General features: G+C 39.1%; 1 long non-coding RNA gene across 3 annotated transcripts in view; it reads right to left on the bottom strand.

The window, feature by feature from the left end:
* The window catches only part of LOC136291405 (uncharacterized), a 68,748-nt gene that overhangs the window by 17,313 nt on the left and 24,957 nt on the right, over nucleotides 1-26,478 (bottom strand). For 2 of the 3 annotated variants that reach the window (XR_010721524.1, XR_010721522.1), the window contains exons 8-9: nucleotides 4,569-4,660; nucleotides 3,742-4,465 (exon numbers count right to left, since the gene is read on the bottom strand). This is a non-coding gene — a long non-coding RNA (uncharacterized lncRNA). The remainder of the gene's footprint in view (nucleotides 1-3,741; nucleotides 4,466-4,568; nucleotides 4,661-26,478) is intronic. The other variant, XR_010721523.1, reaches the window with a different exon arrangement.

The following is a 26,478-nucleotide window of genomic DNA, read 5'->3' on the forward strand; positions in this document are numbered from 1 at the left end:
TCACTGATGTGTTTCATGCAACCAGGAATTCTCCAATCCCAATTCAGAAGTTTGAAAGTTGGATTTACTACATAATCAATAGATGGCCTCAGCTGAACTCATGAAAATGAATCTGCTCAATGTACTGCACGCCACCTGGCACACTTTATAAACTACACCAGTAGGGAAGTATGTTTCAATGACAGCTGGAATTTCTCTAGCCTCTCTCTCTCTTACTTCAACAGTAGACAGAATCCCAGTAGGGTGAAAAAGGTTGAGGATATGGCTAAATCCATTACTGTTGTTCTTATAGTATTTAACTTCTGTCCCTTAAATACAATTTGTGATGCACCTTCTCTTTTTCCCAGCAAGGGCCACTGATACGGAACATATACACAGGCCACAGCTAAAAGAGATCCAGTGGAAAAGAGGAACGCAATCTGAGGATACATATGTCAAGGGCCGGGAAATAGTCTATGGAAACAGCATGCCTCATAGGAAGATAAATATGCAGCTGAGAGGCGATTTTGAAAGAGTTGTGGGAAACAGCATTCTGGGCCCCATTAATACAACTACCTCAAGAAAAGAAAAGAGTGCTCCATGTTATGAGGCAATAATAGGAAGGGGAGGTTGCTCCTGGTGTGAGTAATGCTTGCAGAGAGAGTTGGCTCACAAGCAGCCAGGATGCAGGAGTCTACTGCTGTTCCTGAAGCCGTGGTGGATAAACAATGGGCAGCTGATTGCAGCTCCGTCTCAGGAGACTGGGAAATTCACTGGGAAAGCAGCAGGATTAGGCGTGATAAGTACACGGAAAAATTAGCCTCATTTTGAGACTAAACAGCAAGTGTGGTTGCTAATAAAAGAACTAAGAAAAACAAGTCATGTATCACTGAGAACATATTATGGCTGATTTACAGAAAGTCCATCGTGGCTGACCAGCAGGGCAGGACAAGCCACAGGCTTGAATAATGAATTAAGTACCAGATTTCATTTGAAATACAGAGGGGAAGAGAATAGTTATCAGGAAGTCTCCATTTTCTCCCAAAAAGGATAGCTCTAAAAGGCCTCTATAATTTTAAGGAGAGAGTTTCCAGGACATTAGACTGAATTTAGAAGCAATCCCCTCTGTGCTTGTCAACCAGTCCATTCCGGCCTGCCCAAGCACAGGATTCATGACATGGAAACTGGCCGAGGCCAGGCGGAGCTGCAAAGAAAGTGCACCAAACTTCTTCTCCAAAGCTGGTGTCAACCCAAAGCCACTGAGCTGTGTACTATAAATAACTGAGGTCACTCAACCTGGCCAAATAAGCCCTCCTGCTTTAAAAACCTGCAGCTTCTGTGATGTCAGGCAGAGTTTCTACTGTGACAGAAGATACAAATCAGACATCCAAACCTTTGCCACATTGCCAGGTACAATTATTAATGGGAGACAGAATCTCAGCTGCCTGCCAAGGGACCCCGTGTCAACTGAACCAGATGCAGAGAGACTCATTGCCTCAAACATCATGACATTCCCGGCTGAAAAGAAAAGAGGTGGAAAAAAAAGTTGTTGAAGTGTGACGACTATTAAATGTGCTGGGAATGAAATATTAGACTGGATGATTACAGGCTGCATCCAAGAAGAAGTTAAATCCCCTAGACATTAGATAGCCATTGAAGAAATAAGAACCATTTTTTATGTACCCAGAAGACCAGCTACCTCATAAGGCTCTCACAACTCGTAAAGCTTTTAAAGCAGTTGCTTCACAATGGAAGCTGTAAGGTGAGGATAGACTCAAGAACTAGAATTTGTAAAACAAAGTAAAAAAAAAAAACATGCTATGAGCAAAACACTGATTTTGAAACACTACACACTTTGCAGCATGAGCAGGAACAGTTCTGTGTCCCAACAGGAGTCTGAGGAGCAGCAGCACTGTTTTAAAACTAATGGTCTAAAGCATACACAAATGGCCAGACACACACATGAGTAGAAATGCAGATATAATCTATGCTCTCAGGCATGTAGCAATCCTTCTGTAGCCTAAGGTGGATACACAGCCTGCTCACAACAAAGCATCATAAGTGCACCAGGCAGAGATTGTGCATGTCAGAGCACTGGATAGAGCACAGTGGCATCTGGGCAGATCTCTGATTGCAGCACACACATATGGCAGGCACATTGCCAGGGACAAGCATTGCATCCAGGTGCACCGCTGGAGGCCCTGCAGCAATACTTCTTCACTGGACTTTCACTTAGCTAAAAACACTACCAGGAATCATAGTTTAAGGTTGGAAGTGACCACAGTGGGTTGAATTTCGGACGGTTCTTCTCTGCCCATCTCTCCAAACTGCCGAGGCCCTTTGGAAGGGCTGCACAGCCCTCTGAGGTGTCAGTCACTCCTCCCAGCTTTGTGACACCAGTGAACTTGCTGAGAAGGCCTCTGCCCCTTCACCCAGGTCATTGGTGAGCAGGTTAAACAATACTGAGCCCAGTATTGAATCTCTGAGGGCACCACTATGGACAGGCCTCCAACTAGACCTTGATCATGTCCCTCAGATCTGTCATTCAGCCAGTTCTCAATCCACTGTCTACTCATCTAACCCACACTGATTTTGCCTATGTGGATGCTGTGAGAGACAGTGCTGAAAGCCTTGCTAAAGCTGAGGCAGACAATCACATCCCAGGGCTGGCCATGTGGTCAGGAGTAATTGCCACACAGACTGCTCTCTAGGGTGTAAGTAGCTGTCTCAGCAAGGTCAAATTTCCTTTGAAGGGATAAAGCATAATCCAGAAAATTACAGGTTGGTTACTTCCCCCCTTGGCACATCAGCAATTTCTAGGCACACCACCAACAATACTGGACTCAAGACCAACTACTGATTCTTCTCAAAGAAGAAAGGTATTTTCTTATAAGGCATATACTTGAAGAACTACTTCCAGTTCTTCAGCATTTTTGCTTTGAAGTTTATATTATCCCAAATATAATTTATCTGAAGTGGCAATCCATTTCCCTCCTGTATTTCTCATGAAGAATCATCAAAAGATTAACACAGAATATCTCAATTTTAGCAGCTGTTGGCACGTGTGTAATCCAAAAGAGGACTAAATCCCAGAAAAACTTTCCTCTGTTCTTTCAGGTTCCCTACATGATTTTTTGAAGTACATTTTTCCCACTGGATCCCAGCAAGACATGACACTAATGTTTTTAAGAAGCTTTCCCAACAGCATTTTAAGGCAGAGCTGTCCAAGTCAAGAAACTGCACATTAGTGATACAAGAAGTTTCTAAATCAGTGAAGTGCTGTTCTACATTATATTCCCTTTTTTTTTTTCCCCTTCAGAAAATAGTCTCTGTATCTTTTCTGACTTTCTAACAGTCTTCTCCATTTCCAAGTCCATTTATGCAAGGTTTTTGTCAAAGCTGTTTACCTGCTTGCAATCCATGGAAATACTATGTGTTATTAAAATCAGGTCAACACTGACCTAATAGTCTCTCAGGGAAGTTTTATGTTTGATATTAATCTCCACCACTGTCTGGCAATAGTAGCCATATTTAAGATCAGTGCCTGAGGCCAAAAAGGAAGGGAAAGCTCTTTACTCTGGAGACATCTGGAGTACAGCCTCACCCGTCCTCTACAGAGAGTTTTGCGGTGATGTTGAGGAGAGATGAATGAAAGAGCCTAATGAAATGTTAAGGGGAGACAATTTTTTTTTGCTTATATAGTTTCGGCAGTCCTTCAGTTTAAATCAGAGCAAACCACCTATGGCCAAACTGGAGACTTACCTTCGAAGAGCCCCTGGGACAATGTGCTGCAATATTAGTATCTCTTCAAAAAGCCGAAAGTTGCTGAATTGGTGCTTAAAATGTTTCAAGTGGGAAAGATATTACACTCTGCATACTCTAGTGATTAAATACACATTGACTACATGTACAATAGACTTGGAGAGGGGTGTATGGATAGTACAGCTGCCTTTGTGGGTTTCTCCAAAACAGGAAAAAGTAATTACATTTAATAAGCATTTATCCCAGTCATCTTTGTTGTTTTTCTGGTTTTGCTAAGCAAGATATTATGGAGCCAAGTGACTCCTGTTTGCATGCTGGAAACATTAATCTATTGCACACGAGGAAATTTGGTTTAATATTACAAAGCTTATGGCTGGAGAGGCTTCAACTCATTTTTCTTTCTCTCTTTTATATGGTATCACCTGCTATTACCAACTGATCTGTTGTTGTGAAAAGAAAAAAAGAACCAGATCATTATGACCAGGAAGCTTAGACTGATTTTCTGCATGTCCCAAATTGTGTTTCAGTAATGGCTCATTTAAATTTGCCACTAGTCCCTGTTGTTGCCAGTCTGGTCACGGAAGAACAGTTTTTCTTAACTATATCATTGGCAGCAAGACTCCACATGTGTTTCCCAGTGTAACAATGATTCTGTGTAGGCTTCCATGGTCTGCTTCTCTACAGGATCCTGACTTTTGTTGCCAAACTTTTCAACAAAGAGGCTCTAAAGACAGGGAAAATAGAGAAAGAATAGGGAACTGTTCAGGAAAAAAAAATCAAGAAATTGTACACTACTCAGTCATGTCTAAAAATTGTGTCTGAATTACCTTTGTAAACAGGTCTGTAGTATACCATGACTTCACACCCTCAGTCAGCTCATCTGTAGATATGATGGAGACCATCAGATGGGAAGCTTGGCCTGTGTAAAACATACACACATGGGCTTCAATTTGCTTCAAGTATACACAAATTCAATTTTTATTATGCTTGGTCCTGTCTATCACTTCTAGTCCTTCAGAGCCATTGACTTCCCCCTTCCTTCTGTTCTCCCCATTTGCTTTTTAGCTTTAGCTGAGTGTAGGAAATAATAATAAAGCAGTCCAAGCTGACTGTGCTTCAGCAGCTGAACTACAATTTGTTGAACTCCTGCTGAATTTTGTGCAAGTGAATGCTGGAAGCACGTTTCCTTGCCAACAAAGGAATATTTTACATGAACCAGATTTAGTGCTTATGATGCAAAGCAACCATTGTCACACTTGGAAGCATCTTGCTTCTAATGCATCTTGAAGGAAAATTGTTTGAGCTGTGGAGAACTCTACAAGCAAAGCTTTTATACATGCTTTATCTCAGTTACAGCTTCAGGAATGCAGCTAAACATGGAAACATATTTGAAAACAAAAAAAAATCTGCATCTGTAATAGGATTCTTCAGTGTCTCTGTCCATTTGTCTTCGATGAAGCAACATTTGGAAAACATTAAGGAAATGCCTCAGGGAAAAAGCTCCCTCTCTGGCAACCTTAATTTTCAAAGGGCAAAAAAGAGACTCAGGGACTGCCAGAATTTGTTATCTTCAGTGTCGCTGTTCCTCTTACACGTCTTAGACTGCTACTGGTTTTTGAAGGTTATTTTAAAATGAAAATTCCATTTTGGGGGAAAGCCTTCCAATACTTCACAGCTTTAAGCAAATACCTGGCAGGGCCTCCCTTGGAGTGGACAGCACTACCTGAAAGTAGAGATGCCATTGTAAAGGAGCTTATTAAAACATTTCAATCTGCAAGACAGTAGACTGAGAATGACTCAGTTCTTGAAAATTATACAGCATTCAGTTCATTGCCTTTTTCCCCACTGAATAGCAACATAAATGCTGTCTTAACGTATAAGACTTTTAACACTCATTTTAAAGCCAGGTCTCATTCCAATTTTTGCCTGCAATGAGATTAAGATTCACAGGGCGCAAAAGTTGTTGTTATGAGTCAATGAATGCTACAAGTGGTTTTTCTCTTTTATTGTTTTTTCATTTCACATTTTTCCCTTTTAGGGATGACTTCTCACTGAGACCTTAGCCCCTGCTTTATTATTGACATGTAAAATGATTGAAGACCTAGTAGACCAACTAGGAAAGTAAAAGATCTATTTTGCTAAGCAGGAAAAAAATTGTGAAAAATCTTCTTAGATGTTTCCATGGTCTTTGAGACTGCATTAGTGGTTATTTCATTCATCTTTGAAACACATTAAACTATTGGTACTAAACTAATGTCTTTAGAATGCAGTAAATTTCCTCTAGAAATGAACATTTTCCCCAAAAATACCGTAAGTTTTCTTCTCTAGCTTTTTCTTCAGACAGCAAGCAAACAAGCTACATTGCAGTAATTGGAAAAGAAGAAAACCAAATATGCCATTTTTGCACCCTGAAGAAATGGAAGCCAAAAGAGCTTGTTGTTACTTTATTTAATTCCTCAAATTTCATCCTGTGGCAGAGCTTGCCAAGAAAATGCAACACAGTAAAGGTTGCAAGATGGTAACCCACAGTTCAGGCAAAATCAGAAAAGTACATTCATTTGCTTCAGACAACCAAAAAGTTGTTAGGGTTGGTTTTGGTTTGTTTGTTGTTTGGTTGGGGTTTTTTTAAAATTTATTTTAAGATAGTAATAGACCCCATGATACATTTGATTTGCAAGAGTAAAATCTCTCATGCTGTGATAATAAGTTGCTCATTACTAAAATAAATTTGCCTCAAACCCATTCAAACAAGAAAGAAAGGGTGGGGGTGACAAGAAGCAGGCATTTGATCAATCAGGCAGAGTGAAGGCATCTAACTATTAACCAGTAGTCAAACAATTTTGCTACTTTTACTAATTTCAGGGGTATCTTGTCACAACTAGTCTCAGCTTTTACCATCTGCAAGGTAGGCTGGACAGTTAATCTCCATTCTGGCCTGTACAGAACCAACTAACAGACTGCACATCAAATTGCATCATTATGAGCCCAGAGCATTGTGCAGACCTGCTGTAATGTTCGTTTCTTGGAGAAAGTTAGAGAATGGTATTTGATTTTGCAGATGCATTGGAATCAGCTGGGCTGATAACACCAGCCAAGGGTCTGGCTGGATGTACGAAGAACAGCTCTGACTTCAGTGAGGGCAGATGTCTCCTTATCCATTCTCATAAGGACTAAAGTTTGCATTACAGCTCTAATAACAGAAGTAAAAGGGAAGATATCACCAGTACTCTTGATAATAATTGTTCTGTTCACATATTGGGTCAAGTTAATTTCTGAGATAATTCTTGCTGAAGCTGTTCAGCCTACAACAGGCATTAATTTAATCCATTAGATTGGTCCATTGCCTGCTATCTTGGGACATTCTTATGTTCAGACTGACCAGCATGAGACATAACACACACTGTTAGGAAAATAGCTGCTTTCAACAATGAGTTCAGTGAAGTGAAAACACATGCTAACTGAATTCCAATGCATACAGGAAAATATGTTGGTAATTTCAGCAATAAAACACCACAGTAACTGTGCTACTGGCATCCTGCAAAGGCTGGGAATATAAAGAAAAATTATAGATGCCACCCCTGAAGAGGAAATCTATGGAAAAATCCACTTAGCTCCACAATATCATTTTACATCAAAAGCACACAACAGTACCAGGCAAGTAGCACCAGGTACCTCATGTCACCTTTTTTTTCTCACAAGCATTGAGAAAAGCACTCATAAAGCTCAGGTCAATCATCTGAGGAGAGCTCAGAGAGAACTGTGCTCTGAAGGATGAGTGAGCCTCTGAACAAGTCACATTTGTACTATAGGGAAACTGAGAGGCAAAGGGATAAACTGGCACTAAGTTACTGTATCTCTGATTGTCACATTCCACCCTAAACTGAAACTTTAATAAACAATTCTTAAAGAACTCCAATCTATGCTAGAAAAAGCAGAACATGGTAAAAGATGTTTGCCCATAAATATCTCTCCTAGCCTTTATTTAAAGCTCAGAAACTTGGCTGACCTGGTCATTGATAGCAAATTTGCTTTAGGTCTGTTGCTAGTGATGGCGTCTGCCAAGTTTCTGAGCTTTATTTATTGATTTCATTCAGGTCATTTATGTTGAAACTTTCAAATTATTGGTGTCAGTTTTTAACATTTTTGTCAAGCTTTACAGAACTAGCTACAAGCTACTGGTTTATTCTCACAAATGTTATCAGAACAGGAACAGTAATTGCCAGTACTGATTACCAGAAAGAGTAGAAAAAGAGAACTCTAGACTCGGGGCACAACACAGGGAAAAAATATTATCTGCTTTGAGAATTTGTAAAATACGGAAATTTAAAGCAGCTGGAGATGTAATACGTGCTCTCTCAAATGAAAATGGAATTAGCTTTTCCATCAAAAAAATGGAAAAACCCAACATATTATATTTCAGTCCTGTTTTGAAAGCACAGAACTTAACCTGTGATGATTTACTCTGCTAGCCCTTTCCTAGTGGGCATTTGCTCAGCAGTTGCACTCAAGTACAAAAGTGCTTATTATATTCTATCACATTTCTACTACTTGTATTAAAGTGCTTTTTTTTCAAATACAGCAGCATCTATTGTCCTTTTAATCAGAGACATTTGCATGGCATGACCCACTTAGGCCTGCAGCTAATACTGTAAAGTAGTTAATCTTTTCAGTTCTCCAGGGTAAGCAGTTACGGAAGGACAGGGCCACCTATACCCTGAACCACTTGCCATGATACTGCAGAATCACCATCTTTCAAGACACGGGGCTGAAGAAAGCAGTAGTAAATATGCAGCATGAAACTGCTCAAAATTGACTGAAAAGCAGTTAATAAAACATTGCTATCTGTCCTCTCCCTGACACTTGGATAACTGCTAAAGCTTAGAATTCTGAGACTCAGACTTTGCAATCAGTAGCACTATACAGGCTGCACCAGCTCTGCATTTTAACACATCTTCAGTCTTGCCAAGGAAATGCCATCTAGGGCAAAATACCTCTTAGATTTCTTTAAGATATGTATGAAACAGTGAGAGAGTGAAAGAGTGAAATAACTTCCAAAAAGGATTCCATTTCATTTCCTTTCCATTTCACTGAGACCAACATAAAATAGCCAGAGCCATATCATGTCACTTTAGTCATTCCAAAGCCTATTCCCAGAAATGTTGTCACTTGATTGCAAAACACTGCTCAGCTTTGTCAGATCTTGGCCACCTTAATGGAATCATGAAAACTATCAGCAGGACAAAGTAAATGTAGAACCAGTACTCTAATGTGTCATTACAGAGCAGCCTGGCCATTCACTGCTGTGCTCTCTTAGTTTCAGGTACTTTGGTGACACCAGATCTTCCTGAAAAGCTGCTTCTGGCCAACACAAAGAACCAAGATGATACAACGAATGGCTTCTTGGTGCACAGTGGAAACCTGATGATAAGAGCAGTATTTTGGTGCTATTTTTAATGTTTGGTGGTTTTTTTTTTTTTGGTTTTTTTTGGGGGGTTTTTTTTGTTGTTGTTGTTGTTGTTTTTTTTAATGAGGTAATTCCTCTGTTCTGGTATGCTGGCTCCCATTGCTTCCGAGAAAGTAATGGAAGTGCTTTAGGATCAAGACTCTATTCAAAAAAAGCAGCAAGAGTAGAGTTGGTTCAGCCAAGGTGGCCTAACACTGTCTTTCTTTTCTCCTTTTTATTATTTCACTGTTCTCTGCAAGTGCAAAGTTCACTCTTGTCATCAATCACTTCCTCTGGCAACCCAGTAGAGCTGTTTGACTCCCAGGACTTGTTCCTGATTTCTGCTAGATTGCATTTGCTGCCTCTGCTTCAGAAGAAAGTGCCTGGAAGCTTGCCCCACCCTTTTACCTGCTGATCTAAGAGGAGATGTCTGTGAAACCTTCCCTCTCATACTCTGTGATAAAGAGTTTCAAACAGGCACTCTTAGGGAAACAGCTTAGACCAGACATGTTCTACACTGTCCCCAGAAAATTATTATAGATTGCCTATTTAACATTAATGTTAATAGGTGCAAATTTAGATAGAGACTTTTTAAAAGGTGTTTTGGTATAAGTTATGCAATAAAATCAAAGACCACTATTAGTCAATTAAGAAAGCAAACCCATTACATCATTTCTAATTATCTTCTAGTTAAACAGATCATGATGACAAAATCAGAAGGGAAGTTTCTATCTAACCAAGTAAATAAAAAACAACCCTTCCTAAATACAGGAAAACAGTACTTTGTCTACACAACTATGTCAAAAATAGATGAAAACTTTAGACCATATAGACTAACATCCATATTTGTATACCCATTTTTCTGTAGTGATTTCAGAAATGATTTCCAAGAGTAGTGAAATTGTTAAATATATTTTCACTTTGTGCCTGTAGCTTCATTTTCTTTTTAAGATGAAAAACAGGAGAAATATTTTCAAGTGACTAAATATTTCCTGTGAAACAGCAGAAATTGCAAAAGTCTTCCAGAGTTTTCGAAGAGAAGCACTAACTGGGTTAGTATTCATACTTCTCTGAAAATCTGATTTTCTGAAAACCAGTAGAACAATTGCTCTCTATAAAGGGGACAGCAAAAGGCAGGCTGGAATTGCATAGAAGTCATGAAAGAGAAAAATATCGTCAAGATTTTGGTGAGTGCCTGACAGCTATCATTTGAAACCATTAAATGTGCATCCACTTTGAGAAAGCAGGAGGAACATTTCCTACAGGAAGCTTATTCTGAAGCAGCAATATGTTTCATTTCCATTGTTAAAACCCCATCCAGGGACTCTCAGCTGAAGGCAGCATTGCAAAGGAATGCTTGGGGAATTCATCTGCACCATTAGCAGTTCTATATTTGCTAAAGAGTATAAATATCTGAAAGCACAGAGGTTATTAACTTAATATGCATGACAGCAGGAAAGGAAGTCAAAATTTGTGAAGAAATATGTGCTACCAGTATCCTCTCTCAAACCAGTGGTCTTGAAGCTGATCATGGAATTTCATTGCACAGAAATTTAAATCCAGTCATCTGGAAAGACTAGGGGGAAAAAATTAAGGCACTGTTTCTTGTAGGTAGAAGATAATAAGAATTTTTTCTGTGATGGGCAGTTTCTGTGCCAGCATTTAGACAGAAGAGTTCTTCCAACTTTACATGTCATCAAAAAGTGCAGGAAGATATTGCTACAATCCTAAAAAAAAAAAGGATTTATGAGCTATAAAAAGCTAATTTGTCTTTAAAAAAAATCCAAACAAACCCACACCTTTTATTGCCGCATTGAGTAAATATTATGCAAGTTCTGAGCTGCGATTTACAGAGAGTGATCAGATCACTGCCCAAGAAAAGAGGGCTGGACTACATGACCTTTGAAGGTCCCTTCCAACACAAACCATTCTCTCACTGTATAAGAAACAATTTCGGTTTTTTCTGTCCAGCTATGTTTTAAAAGCTTTCAAATGTACTTGCAGGTAAGCTTTTTCTTTTTAATTTTTTTTCACCATTTGGGTTTTTTTTTTCTTTCTTTTTCAAGTATGAAGATGTATTTCCTAAAATCTTTTCAGCCAGCTGTCTGTACATTGCCCAAAGTTGTTTCCATATATCTTATCGCTCTGGCTTTGTAGCATGTGGCTTTACAACAGTTTCAAAGGTAGCAGAAACAGGTGTTGTGAACAACCTCATGTAATTAATGGAATAGAAAAGGAACTTCATTTTAAAAAGTCCCCCTGCACAACCAACAACAGCAGCAGTAAATGCAGTGATAAAATCACTGCAGTCAGTGTTACTGGATAATTTCTCCTGCTGAATCAGAAAATTATGTTACTATTTCTGCACTGGAAAATCCCAATATTATTGGATTTGAGCTGTCCTTTTTTTTTTTTTTTAAATTTTTTGTTTTTTAAGTTTAGGCAAGCCAACCTGTATTTTAAAAGATCCTACAAATCCTGGCATTTTTGTTGTACCCGTACTCTTGTCTCTTAAGTTCTTCCTCTGACCTATGAATTGTCAGCAACTTTCCTTGAGCTTAGTTGTCAGTGCAATAACATCCTAAACAATTGGACTAAATTTTCTCCCTGCTGCTCCTGTATTTATGAAGCTGGATTCAAGAAAAGGCTAACATGAACAAGAATGATACTGCAATGTAAGTGTTTATACCCAAAGCTCTAGTTAATACTTCCCTCTCACTCCTCTTTCCCCCCTACAGGCATGCTGCTGCTAACCAGTATGTAAAACACTAAACTTCACACCTCCTTCTTTTCTTGGCTAGACTCGACTTTACATTTCTTCAGGCATCTGCAATAAGATTTCCAGACATACACCAAATTGCCATTCTTAATTCACTCTCTGAGTCAGGCAGGATTTCAAAAGCGAGATGGAAAGTCTCCATCCAGTACGTGTTCTCCCAGAACATTCCCACACCACAAAACCCGAGCCTCTGGAAGATGCTAAGTTAGTATCATTCTTTTGAAGTTGCACATTTGAGCCTCCCAGCTCAGGTTTGTTTTTTTTTCTTTCTTTCTTTCTTTCTTTTTTTTTTTTTTTCTGTGATTCCCCTGGCCAGTAGCAGACAGGTTATTTAAGCAAACACTCTTCCCTCAGTCTGTGCCAAGAGCTCTAGGCATGGGATCAGAAGCAGCCTGATGTATTCCAGACAGATTAATTTTCCTCCTTCAGGCAAGAGTCACAAACAATGCTGGACCTCGTTTACTCATTAAAATATTCCAGTAGGGCTACTATGCTTGTTTCTGGTTATATATACTGCCTTCTAGGAAGGATACAATCAAGTGCCAACAGTCTTAAAAGGAAAAGGGTCACCTTGATCCCAAAGCAGATCAAAGCCCAAGCATTAGGAACAGTAACTCAGATGCCCAGGAATTCAACTGAGGGTTCACACGGTACTCTACATCCTGAACTACAGTATTAACAGGAATGACAAACTGACTTCTAATGGGAAGGTGGGTTTTATTGGACATTGTGGTTTTTATTGAAAAGAAGGCTATCATTAAACTTTGGAGGGTTCTAGGCTGTGCAATTGAACAGAGAGAGAAGGACAGAATCTTGAAATTCCCAGTTAGTACCTCATATGTTCATGCCCAAGAAAACAAAACCAGGAAAAGACAGAAAAAACCCCCTCTGATTTTCAGAGGTCACACAAACATGGACAGCCGTTTTTATACTTAGAGAATTAAAGAGAAGTTAGTAGCTGAAATTGAATAAGACTGGATATCTGCACAGAAATTAGGTACATTCGTTACTATCAAACAGCATCAGATCTTTGAGGGCACCCTCACTGTGCGCCCAAAAAAAGCAGAGTTCAGAAGAAATGATGCCTCAGTCACAGGGTAAGCAAATGCTTTCACACTATTTCTTTGAACCATTCAGCTGCAAGTTAGAAAGGTCTTTAGCATCTAGTAAAATCCCTGTTAAAAAGTTTTTGGAGGGGAATGTTTCTGATCCTTTATTCTGCTATTTATATTCTAAGTCAAGAGGAGCAGAAAAAACTTCTCCCCTTGCCTTTGTAGTAGCGACAGTGAATTTTTTGCAGAAAACATGTTCATGGTCAGTGGCATTTCTCCAGGACAACATTCATCCAGAAGAGAGAACAGGTGAGGCCACATACAAGCTATGCATATGGAAAGGGTTGAGGTAGGCCAGTCTTACATTCATTTATAAATCCTAGATTTAAGCCATTTCCATGTCCTCAGTATTTCTCTCGGTATTCAAGGAGGTTACCCATGAGAGAGAGAGATGCAAAGAATTCTACTTTCAGTTTCCTAGTTTGTTATAATGTCAGTGCAGGTGTACTGCATTATTATGCTGCTTTGCATGGTCCTCGCTGTTCTTGGCTGTCACATCATTAATTGGAATTTAGGGTACTTAACACCTTGAAATACCTGCTTTGCATAGTGTCAGCTCTCCTAATGAGTCTGTCTGAAAGACTACACACAATCCCTGTCACCTCAGAATTACACTCTAAAAACCTCAGTTAAATGTTCTATTAAATACTGCTGCTTCTGGGCACACTCCACATTAAGAAACAGAAAGAGAAGGGACACTGGAATAAATTTCACAAAGACATACTTCAGGGAGGATTTCCCACATGAAATATCTCCTGTCCAGTTCTCTGTCCACTTGCATCCCCTGGCTGCAGCTGTTTTACACTCCAGTGTTCTGTGGACAGAACTCCAACTAGATAATGTTCAATTTTTAGCTGCAAACTGTGACATGTCCTTTGACGCTGTCCTTTAACTGTCAAGCTATGCTTCATGCACATTCTCATTTCTTTTTTAGAAATAGAAGAAAAAAAATCAATCTGAAAAATTATTCTGAAAGCTGGGTAAGAAATGCCAGAAGTTTCCTGAGGTGGATGAAAAAATCTTACAATATACACAAGACAGAGTTAGTGATCCATCTTCACATTTTGATTTTGAAGTTTTAAGCAATAAAACTTATTTATAAAACTAGTATGGTTCAAGCTGTTCTATTACTTGCTATTGAGTTCAGGCAAACTTAACAGATAGGTATATATCAAACTGACATCATATTGTAGGATTTTCTTCCCTGCTTGCTTTTTTACAATCCCCAATTCACCTTTATTCCTTCCTCTCATTTGTAATCCAGAAAGGTCCTTTTCATTTGCCTCTGAGTTGCACTGAGAATTATTTAAACTTCATCTTAGTTTCTATCTGCCTTTAACTTTTACAGCTAATTTTCACTTCAATGTGCCTGAAAGCACATTCTTCTCTCATGATCCCAGGAAAGGCTTCTGCAATCCCATCTGCCACTGAAGGCACTCAGCTCTGCAAGATACCAACAGCACCTACAAGTACACTGAGAAAATGCTGCAGTCACAAAGTTGTACCTCATTAGCCTCTGCTAGGCAAATTTTCCCTAAATTTGCTCCTTTTGGCAGTTAGTGATCCTAAAGGTCTTTTCCAAGCTAAATTTTTCTATGACTACTCACAGGGTCTACTGGAGAGACAAATTTACTTTATTGCTCTAAGTTAAGAAAAAACACTCTGTTGCAACACGGAAGGTCTACTGGGAAGAGGCAGTGTAGTAAGATGAATATTTCTATGAAGAAAACATGGAACTACAATTAATATTTAAAATAAATATTGGATGAAAAACTAGTGACCCAAGAGTCTGTGAAGAAAAATGTATTGAAATGGAAATTGCTACAGAACTAAGAGAAGACACAGAATAAGCAGAAGGAATGAAGCCTGTTTAAGGACAGGGTTGGAAGTGTAGGGGATATGTCTGGACTTTAATGCTTTTGTCCTGCTGCAGCTGCACAGGCAAGCACAGAAAGGATATTCACATTGTCAGTCCTGGACAGCTGGCTTAGGGGTAACTCTGACTCATAATTTTCACCCCGTGAGATTCCTACATAGGGCAGGGATACCACTGCAGAGGGACAAGGACACAGATGAACACTCACCTTGGGTTTTAATAGACAGAATTTATGAGGACAGCTCCCTGTGGAAAAGACTATGGAACAACGATACTTCAGCCTGCCTTCACAAGTTACCAGGAGTGATGCAGCTGTGCCAGCTTCCCAGACAGATAAAGTGAGCCTAGGGAGAGCTAGGGAATAATCGTGTCTGGTGTGTGAGTCAGGCAATTTAGGGCAGGGCCCGCGTTGGTGCCACACAGCCGCATTCCCGAGCCCTCCCTGCACATCTGTCAAAAGTAACAGGCTCCCCCTTTGCACGACAGCCAGAACACTCCTGCCAGGGACACCCCTCCTCCTTCAGCCATTTTCAGCCCTATTTTCAGGCAGATAAAAAGGAAGGCATAACAATTTTATACTAGGACTAAAGGTATCAAACTTAGGAGATGCTCTTCTCCTTATCCATCCACTCCATTTTACTTTCAGGTAACAAAATTTCCAATTATTCCTATTACCTCAATAGTCAAAAATAGTTTGTTCTGGTGGTCATCCAAATTATCTTGGTTGTCATATGCAATCAACAAAAAGGAGAGATGTAAGTCCCACTTAAAAAATTATATGATCTAATAATGGGATTGTTGTCTATTAGCACGAGGTGAATTTCTGGTGACAAAACAGATGGAAGAGTGTGCACTGAGACATCCACTGAAACTACTGGTGGATCATACAGAATGGAGTCTTTTCATCTGGTCACTCCTGTGTAACCTGGTATTGTCCTGCATCCTTCTCTTTCTTCATCTGATGCTGCAACTTGAGGCAGAAAATACCATGGCTCTGCCGAGGTTCTGCTACTTCGGGGTAAGGAAGCCTCTCCTAAGATTTCCTGCACACCAGCTAGCCCTGCACAGTCCAAAAGTCTATATTTGCACAGACAAGTTATTCCTGTAGCTTCAATTTTATACAAATAACAAAAGCAGTAACCCATTTTCCTGTGATTTTCAGGAAATTACTTAGGTAAACCAAATGGGAGAAATTTCAGGTGAAGAGAAAAGATATATCCCACATTTGGGCCTGCATGATGAAAAATTCCTGTTACACCCCTCAGTTCTGTTGGTGGGAAGGCTTCATGTTCTTGAAAAAAGTCCTACCTTAAGTGAAACCACAGGAGCACAAAGGACATTTACCAGTTCTGTGAGTGCAAACAGCAAGGTCATTTCTGCAACAGAAGAAAAGGCAAGGAACTTCTCACAGCTGATACACACAAGGTACAAACACAGGCCTAAGCTCATAGCTCATTTTTCCACCAAAAAGGAAATTCATTAATTGTGTGAAGTTGAGAAGAAGCCAGCCACATGGTTTGTACGACAGAGGGGTTTTTGCATCTTTTGTTAGGAAAGCAAGAATCGTTATTGTGTATATTTACAGAGACAGAACTTTTTTGTAAAAAAGGGTCTGAAGCACAAGTCTAACATGGAGCATCTGAGGGAGCTGGGCTTGTTCAGTCTGGAGAAAAGAAGGCTCAGGGGAGACCTTATCACTCTCTACATCTCCGTGAGAGGAGGTTGTGGCCAGGTGGAGGTTGGTCTCCTCTCCCAGCTAATAAGAAAAGAAGTGGAAACAGCTTCAAGTTTCACCAGGGAAGATCTAGATTGGATGTTAGGAATTTTTCTTTTCCACTTACAAGTTGTTCAAGCATTGGAACAGGGAAGGAACAGGCTGCCCAGGGAAGTGATTAAATCACCACCCCTGTAGGTATTTAAAAGATGTGTTGATGTGGCACCTGGTGGTGCCAGGTGATGGGGACCTGGTGGTGGATTTGTTGGATTAATGCTTGGACTGGATGCTTTAAAGATCTTTTCCAACCTAAATGATTTCACGATTCCATGAAACTCAGATCTAATGGTGACTTATGATCCTAACAGCAAGATTTAGAGAAGTCAGTAAAGCTGAGCAGAAGCTGCCTGTTACACCTCTGTGATGTGTAATAAACACACAAATTCTTGTCACAATAGGACTGCAAGGTCCAGCCAACATTTATTCAGGAATGGTACTGGTTTAGACAGACTGCTTGAGGAGGAGGATCGACTAGGTGACCTCTACCATCTCCTCCAATCTACTTTTCTATGATTTTCTGTAATCTCCTGGAAAGATTCTCTGAAGGGCTTTGAATTTGCATAGGCTAAAAAGATAATTATTTTTAATGAGAACCATGATTTTAGTCTCATGGTGCAACTTCAAGGGTGCTGCATAATGCTAAGCATATTATTCAGGCCCTGTGGAGCTTTCCCAAGATAAAAAACGCTGCAACCATTCCCTACCTAAAGTTTGGTCTGAATGGCAATACTGAGTCACTGATGATGCTGACAGTTTTTTCACCCTTTTCTCCTCTATTCAAACAAACAAAAAAATTATGGTTTCCTTTTTTATATGAGTGCTTTAGTGTTTCTTGATATTGTTGATTTTTAAAAGTATCTTCATTGTACCTAGAAAATCCCCGAATGTTTCTACGTATTTGTACAGGTAGGGAGTTTGACCTTTCATGGGGATTTTGCCTTAATTAAAATAATCTGAAAAGTGAAGTTTGCTTCTTTTAAAAGTAATTGGATTAATGCAAACTTTACCAGTGCCTACTTCAAACTAGTATAAATGGTCTGACATTAAATACGGTTAAAAAGTCCCCAATAAACTACCACTACTGTTATTAAATTTAATTAAGATAGAACAGCAGGCAGTTTAAATGGGAAAATGTTGCACAAAAATGGCAGCACAGAAAAATGATTCTGATGCTGTCATTAAAGCTAATTGGAAGCAAGGGTTTCTAAACGACAGTATAATCAACAGGCTAATGAATACCAGATTAAGATTGTTATTAACAATGAAATTTGCAAACATACATGGAAAACTAGTTAGGGATATCACACCATTAGAGATACTACAAGGTAAAACTCTGCAAATTTTGCAGCACTTCGTCTGATGATGGTACAGAGCTCCAGCCATACAGCAGCAATTAAACCTTTCGACCTCTCACCCTCTTCTCCAAATTAAGTTATAATTATCACTGATTAGCTATAAAATGTGTGTTTTGAGAAATTATGCCATGCTAAAACTGTGCATAGAGCTCATGGAAGTAGCATTGTTTGATAAGGCAATGATCAAAGTCGGGGGAAGGCCAATGGTTACATGCAGCCTATGGCCTGAGGCTAAAAACAAGCTGCTGCTGGGATTCACTGCTGAACAAATACTCCACACATAGAGGAACAAGGGCTCTGCTAAATAAGGCTAATGTGATTTTATGCATAAATGAAATTATTTCCACTTTTAATAGGAGCATTTGGGCCGGCTCCTTTTCCATGAACTGCAGCTGAACAGCAGATGGAACAGTGCTGGCTCAGATCTAGGGGACTGTCCTTCGTGTGTTAGTTTGTCACCATTTTAGTGCTTGTAGTGAAACCTCAAGGACAAGGCAGGAATTATGACGGCTCTTGGTGATGAGGACACCATAACAAACAACATAAAAGGTGACAAAGTGAACGAATTACAGAAGAGCCTGATGACGGTTTAAGATTTCTTGTTCTGAAAGATCTTGGCTGTGTTCGCAGTGCTGTAAGGATACTGGTATTCTTGCTGGCTTGGGATAGTATCACAAGAAGATATAGTTGAACAAGTATTAGATATAGCAAGCTCTTTTCACTGGGCATTGTTTAGATTTCATCCTGTTGCTGAAGTATGTGTCACAATTTTAAACCACATTTGCGAGTTTGGGCTTAGGCAGGAACTTGCTTGTCCTGAGCCTAATTCTTAACAACTGTTATTATTACTTGTCTTGGGTTTTGTAACCGAAAAAAGAAGTTATTCTATTCCATCTATTGAAACCAGGTGGAGCAGTGCTGCTTATCTCTGCCCAAATGGGTCAGTGTTGCTTATCAGATGGTGCAGTGTTGCTTATCTCTGTTCATTGTTCCACTACCCTCATGGGGATATCTTCTGCTAATGGACCATTAAAGGTCACCAATGACACGACACATTACATCGTACTATTGCAAAATGCTCCACACAGGGAAGATGAGCCTAACCATCTTAACCTAGATAAAAAGAGCCACAAGTGTCACCAGTTGTCCAGTTTTCCACTGGATTCCTGGAGGAAGATCTCACCATTACTGGACCCTTTTCTGATGAGACCATCTCTACTCCAGCAAAGCCTCATCTGCCACTCCAGGAAGGCTTACTTTGGACTGCTTCCAACACCCTGACCAACAGGGTGTCAGGTTGTATTTCTGACTCTGTCAGGGTTTTTTTTTCTAGGATTTCTTGTTTGTTTATTTGATTGCTCATTCTTCTGTACTACAACATTTGTATTTTTATATCCCTAGTAAAGAACTGCTATACCTATTCCCAAAATCTTTGCCTGACAGCCTTTTAATCGCAAATTTATAATAATTTGGAAAAGGGGGGGAGGGTCTTACATTCCAAGGGAGACTCCAATCTTCCCTGGCAGATACCTGTCTATCTAAACCAAGACATTACTTTTAGTCAGGAACACAGGGTCTAGAAGGCCGTGTTTGGATTTTATAGGCTTTTCAATAATGCAAAGAGCATTGGTGAGTAAGAGAGTAATTAAGCAGACTTGTGACAGATCTTTGCCTCTGGTTAGTTTCCGCAACATTGTTATTCATATACACATTTTACAACTCGTTCATAGCAAGATGAGTTTGTCTTCTGTGAAATTTGTTAACATGAAGGACAGAGTAAAAAGAGCTATCTGACAGACAAATGTAACCTCAAATGGCCTAGCATGTTCAAATAAGTGATTGTAATTTTCCCAGAGGCTGCAAAAGAGCAAACATAAAGGCCTGAAAAGAATACAAAATATGCCACAGAACAACCAAAATTCCTGGATTTGGGTTATAGAAGCACATCCCAAAATGGCAGGAGTTTTTAAGAAGTCTGAGAGGGAAAAAAGTGAAGTATTGAATAAAAACTTAAAAGCAGAATTTTAAAGAAATATTTTACTTAACTAGCAACCACTAGATGAGAGAATATTCTACAAGAGTAAATGTCTGAGTACAAAAAGGAAGGAGGAAAATAAGAAGCACTTTGCTGCAATTGTACCAGAGTGGTTTTCTTAGAAGACCTTGCAAAATTTTGTTTATAAGCATTTTTACAAGTCAGAAAGATTCAAATTTGATCATGAAAAAGAATTCTGTGTGTTCATATCTGAAGATTCAGGCTTCCAAGCTAGAATATAAGAGTATCATAAACAACAAGCTATTGAATACACACAGGAAATGTTACACAATTTCCTTTGCCTCTGCAACTAAGAATATCTCGATAAGCACATATTTCATCATTAACTGGGGCATGCAAACAAAATTAAGGGCATTGAACAAATTAATCTCAAAACTTTTGTGGACAACTAAAAACATCTGGAGGAACATCATAAGAAACAGCACAATGGCATTTTGTAGGAAGAGATGATCTAAATAAACCGAAGATTGATCTCATATCCCTTGACTCAAAAATAAAGGTTCCTTAGAAGTCAAAATTCTTTTCTTCACAGTAACCACTGGGAACTAAAGAAAAATTTTCATCACCTACTCTTTTGTCGAGACTGAAGTAATTCACATCCTCGAAATACAACTCTTTATGTAAGCTCCAAGCCATACTCAGTTATGTGGACAGAATGAAACTCTGAAAACATCAGTAAAATTGATCATATTGAACCCTGAAAGGCACTGCATCTTGCAAGATAAGAAGTGGATTATTTCAGCAGTTACCAAAATGACATAATATCAAAAGATGAAGATCTTTGGCTGGCATAGACATTTCTTGCCTGTAATCTCTTGGGAGGGAAAGGTATACCTTTACTTTTAGGTTGGTATTGAAATGACATCAGCTAAAGTCGGTTTATTCCCAAATGAAGGCAACAAACACAGATGTTAAAACTGTTCCTTTATACATACCAGTCTTTTTGCTCTGCCTGAGTTCTTTTAAATTGTTCTGTGTGGAGAAGCTCTTACATGGGTTAACACGAAAGTTGTTATGACATAGTCACACTTATGTAACACACTTTCTGGTTGTGGATGGAAATATTATAAAAAAACACATTCATGTTAGTGTGAAATATGGCCTTAGAGAATCTTCTTGAAATTGGCAGCAAAAGCAGAACTCATAACTGAGAGAACTATGTTTTGTTATTGAGTCTTGAGGCTTCCCAAAACCAGCAGGGAAAAAACCTACTTCTTTCATGAGACTATGAAAAATACTTCCTGTCTTCACCCCTGAGTAAAGCACCAGCATAATCATACTATTGATAGAAACAAGATATGGTTTTATTTGAAGTAATCAATCCTGTTTCTGTTATGCTACTGATTGTTTTCATTGTCTGTGAGAGGGTGCCTTCTGTATGGTCCAGAAAATATATTCACACACTGTTTTTAGCTGCAGCAGTTGCTGAAGTCCAGCTGGCTTTCTGGCAGGCAAGGCACTTCTTAGCAAATTTCTGGCTACATGGGGTTGTAAGCATATGATCCCATATCCACAGGCACAGAGTGGTGCTGGTTTTCAAATCACAGCATGCCCCACTATTGATGGTAGTGTTTGTCTTGCAAACGAACACAGCATTATGTCAAGAGATTGAGCTCTTCCAAAGGGTCGATGGGTGGGAATTGCCATGTGCAACTTCTGTTTCCACACCTCTTGACTGTGTAAAGCCCCTGGCTTTTAAGCATAGTGGGAAAGGACAAGAGGAGAAGGAGAAGGGACTATGTCAGTGCTCTGCATCCGAAAACTTTTCCCTGGTATGAGTCAGCAGAGGGACAGACACAGTAGTGAGTTCTGTCTGCTGGACCCACCAGTACGACAGTGAATGTTTATACTTTCCTCACACTGTTGACTGGCTTGAAAAATCAGTAATGAAAAAGTAGAGTTCACAGTTCTGTTCCTTATTTTTCTCAACTTTTCTTTATTTTTCCTTATTTTTTCTTTGCACTCTAGCTGCTGAACAATATCCCATAAATTACATCTAATAATGAAAAGTTCTCCACACAAACCTTTGGGCTTTAAAGGATGGAAATTAAGAAAGCTTAAATTCTGTAGAATAAATCTCCATTTACTGCAGAAAAAAATCCTCAGTACATGGATGTGAGCTGAGCAAGCAGCGAATTCTCAAACTATGTACTTTTTTGGTTTAGTATTCATTAATATTCCCCATCTGACAGTGGTTTCATTTACAGGTGTGCAAGAGAAAACTGAATTGTAAGTTTTATTTAGTTGAGAAGAGGAAGCTTATAAAGGTCAGCTCATGTAAAGGGGAGACATTACCACAAAATTTCACATACTGCTCACTGCGAATATCATACAGTAAATAAATAGTAACTCCTAGCTTTTATGCAGCACTTTTCAGCTACGTGTAAAACCAAGCTAACACTTGAATGTGCAGTGCTAACTTCAAGTGCATAAAAGAAAGTAATCTTAACAAAGCTAAGATTTACTCACAAACCACAGAACAATTGATTTATGTGGCAGATCTTCCATGGCCATTATAAACTAATTTTTCATTCTAAAGGTTAAGAAACAAGTTTCTCCATCTACTTATCTTCTAAAGTGGATGGGAAGAAAAAAAAAAAGGTGAGAAAATTAAACACCTGTCTAAATAGCTAAAAATCCTAAGCAGCATCCTGTCTAAAAAAAACCATTTTCTGTCTCCACTGGGCTAAGAATAGTTAAGATACTTTTACTGAACTGAAACTTGTCTAAAAACTGACAAAATTTAGTGGGTTATCCTGAAACACTAAATTATCAAGCTCCTCAATATTTACCCTTTTTTCAACTTGGAAATATTATTTTTCTACTTCCGTTCAACATGTCCTTTTGACCTCTCTTCCTTTTTGCAATAATGCTCATATATTGTACTAGAACAGTCTATTATTTCATACTGTCCCCAATAACAAAGGCTCTATAAAACCTTTATAAATTAAGTAGGTTGTGGCTTTTGGAACACAAATATTTTTAAAGCTTTAAGATATCACCTGCAAATCTGCTAACTCCCCTTGTTAATCTACCTTATGGAACTGTCTGTTCTTTAAAGGCAGCACTTTCTCCTGTCCTTGTGATTCCTAGATGTGAAGATCTTCCATAAATCCTCCTCAAGAAGCCTGTGTTAATATTTTCACCCACGGGATCATGATCTTTAATCTTGACTTTCACATTTTAAAAGTACCTTCATCTTTCTACAAGACAGCAATGCAGAAGTGAACTTTTTCCAAATGAAAAACTACCTTAGAAAACTTACCCTTCCCTATAAATAGCTAATCCATGCATGATAAAAAGAATCCTTTTGTTTATTTGATGTAAAAACATGAGCCATTATAAAAACAGAGAAAGAAGTCATATAAGATTTTGTTTCAGGTAGAAAAGTAGTTTTCCTCAAAGTAAAAATGTCTAAATTCTCCGTAATGGTAAATTATTATCATGGAGCAGCAAATAACAGATGACATCAATATATACCAGCTGATTTGTCCTTACTTGACATGTGGTTCAAATCTGCCTTTATCCCTAACAATCAGCAATTTTCTGGAAAACATGATAATTTTCCCTGGGAAATATATCAGGGAAAAAAAAATCTGGGAAACATGGTGAAAGGTAGCAGCAAAGTAAAAAATTTTTTTTTTCACCTCTTATCAAATGTTTTGTGGGATACTTTCCACTGCAAACACCTAGGTCACAGTTTGAAAAGCACATTAAAAGATAGTTTAAAGCTCTAACACACATGAAAGAGCTTAAATGTTACAAGAATTAACACAAGGAAACTTTTTGAAATCCTAACTTAAAACCCATCTACTGAAGCTGCAGTAGTTACTACTGAGTAATGTAAGAGAAGTAAATAAAAAAATAAGAGAAGCCTGGGGTCAGCCCACCAATGTTTGACGGAAAATGTGCTAGTGAGGTTCTTCAGTCTGCTGTCTCTGAGGGGGCAGAGGATGGACATTCGCATGGCAGCAAAGACACAGGGATTATTTATGAGTTAGAAACAATGGAAGTGCCTGAGAATAGGAATTAGGGCTTCTTCCTGCAAAAAGCTGTTGGGATTTGGTTGTCTAGAGCCCAATGATGGTGACGATGGTGTTGAGTGTTTATGGGTAAGGATCAGGGGAAAGGCCTGCAAGACAGATGTCGTGGTGGGTGTCTGTTATAGACCATTCAGCCAGGGTGAAGAGGCACATGGAATATTTTACAAGCAGCTGGGAAAAGTCCTGCTAATAGGGGACTTCAGCTTAGTAGATATCTGCTGCAAAACAGTACAGCAGAGAGCTGGAAATATAACACAGCAGAGAGAAAACAATTTAGGAGATCCCTGGAGAGTGTGGAAGAGAACTTTCTGATGCAGCTGATAAGTGAGCTAACCAGTGAAATCACTCCACTGGACCTGCTGTCCTACTATTTTTTCAGGTCTTCTCTTCAGGGCATGTTTATAAGTGAAGTATACATTTCAGTGTCAGACAACAGTTTTTTATTTGCCCCTGTTTAAAATATTTCTAGATGTATAATCTACAAACTAGTCACAATAGACCATAGGGATGAGTGACTGAAGACATGAGGGTAAATGAAACATAGGTGCTTATTTGCAGTGATTTCTAGGATTAGATTAATCAGTCTGGTGTGCAATGTCCTACACCATGTTAAAATTCCAATTCCACAAATGTCCAAATATTTACATAGAAAGGTTCAATTTTTTTCTGAAAGTGCAGCACAGATACACCTAGGGTAGAAATCATGAACCACACATGCATTCAGTTAGGGCCAAAATTTGTATGATGAAAGAGTTGTACTTTCCATGCCTCTGGAAGTATTGTACAAGGGACATACTGCATTTACCATGAGATGCAAAGAGAGGCATTACCCAAAATTTTAGATTCATGACTGTTTAAACAAAAATACAGATGTCACTTATCAAGACAGATAGGTGAAAATCACTTGGATCTTCAGCAATACAATTAAAATGTTTAGCTTCATTTATGATAGGGAATAGATCATGTCATTAAAAATAAGAAGTAAATTCTCTTTAGCAGGAGAAGCATAGAAGACCACTAGTGAACAAACAGCACTGTGAACAAAGGGGGACTCCTGTTTAAGATCTGATGTGAGTGACTATGACAGCTTGCAGAGCTTTTTGTTGCCTGAGAGAGACAAGCTGTCTGAGGCACCTCGGGAGGACACGAGGGGATCACTGGGGAAGGGTCCCTGTGCCCTGGCTTTGCTCTCACACTCCCCATTTGCTTCTGGCCGGTGGATGGCAGGCAGGCTGCATCCTGGGATTACTGGCCTTTGGTTTGACTCACTGGGGGCTTCCTATTCCTTCCCTTCTTGAAGATTTGACTGATGTGTTGAGGTCCAAGCTGATAAAAAGCAGGCTCAGAATGACTGACCTCGAGATATGGGGACAGAAAGAGTGAGTGCACCAGTCTAGATAGGTAATTTCCCATGCCTAAAAACCTACCCAGAGAAGCACTTGGAGAAAATTGAAATTGGAGGAGGAATAAGCCCACACATTCATTATGGACAAATTAGACAAATTATTTCTTCTGTGACAGGATAAAAAGTTGAAATTATATAGGAGGAGCAGTAGCTGTCACATCATCCTGACTTCAGTAAGATTTTTGACATCCTGTCCTGTAAAACTAATAAAAGAAAGCAAGAAATCTGTCAGCATGAGGGGGCACAACCTGTTGGAGAGGTGGACTCAGGAGTGCTGTGCACAGAGGAACTTGTGAAATTGAAAGAAAGGAAAATAGGCAGGTCATTCAGGATTGTGCAAGCAGTTTCACTTGCGATGCAGCTATCAAATGAAAGCTCTGCTCACAAAACCTCAGGCAGTATTAAACAGAAGGAATGAAATGTTTTGGAAGGGAAAAGCAGACCACAAAATAATAAGGAAAAACTTTTTTCTGCATTTGTCACGGGATCCTCCCTTTGCTGTGCACCTTCCTTGCATGTCCTATTATGCCACATTCCTAAAGTTTTTCAGCACACTGGACATTTTGAAGAGAACATCAATAAAATACCCACTAGGTATGGTTTAGGCACATGTGCTCATACTTTAGGGCAGAAGGATGGACTAGACATTGTCAAAAATCCTTTACAATTCAGTTTTTGATCTATTTTAACAAAAGTAATTCCCAAATTTTACTATACGCTCAACTGGAGAACACTATATAAATGCTAGAACACAGAAACAACAAGAAATCACAACGATGACCAGAAAAACAGCTTAAGTGGGGAAGTAGTTATTTTAAAATCATCAGATAAAATATATTAATATTTCTAGTACTTTGAAAACCTCAAGTTACATTACCCATCCCTCAGGAATCA

This window comes from Chamaea fasciata, unplaced genomic scaffold, assembly GCF_029207755.1.
Source record: "Chamaea fasciata isolate MVZ Bird 193981 ecotype frontalis unplaced genomic scaffold, bChaFas1.0.hap1 SCAF_6, whole genome shotgun sequence".
In the NCBI taxonomy this organism is placed as follows: domain Eukaryota; kingdom Metazoa; phylum Chordata; class Aves; order Passeriformes; family Sylviidae; genus Chamaea; species Chamaea fasciata.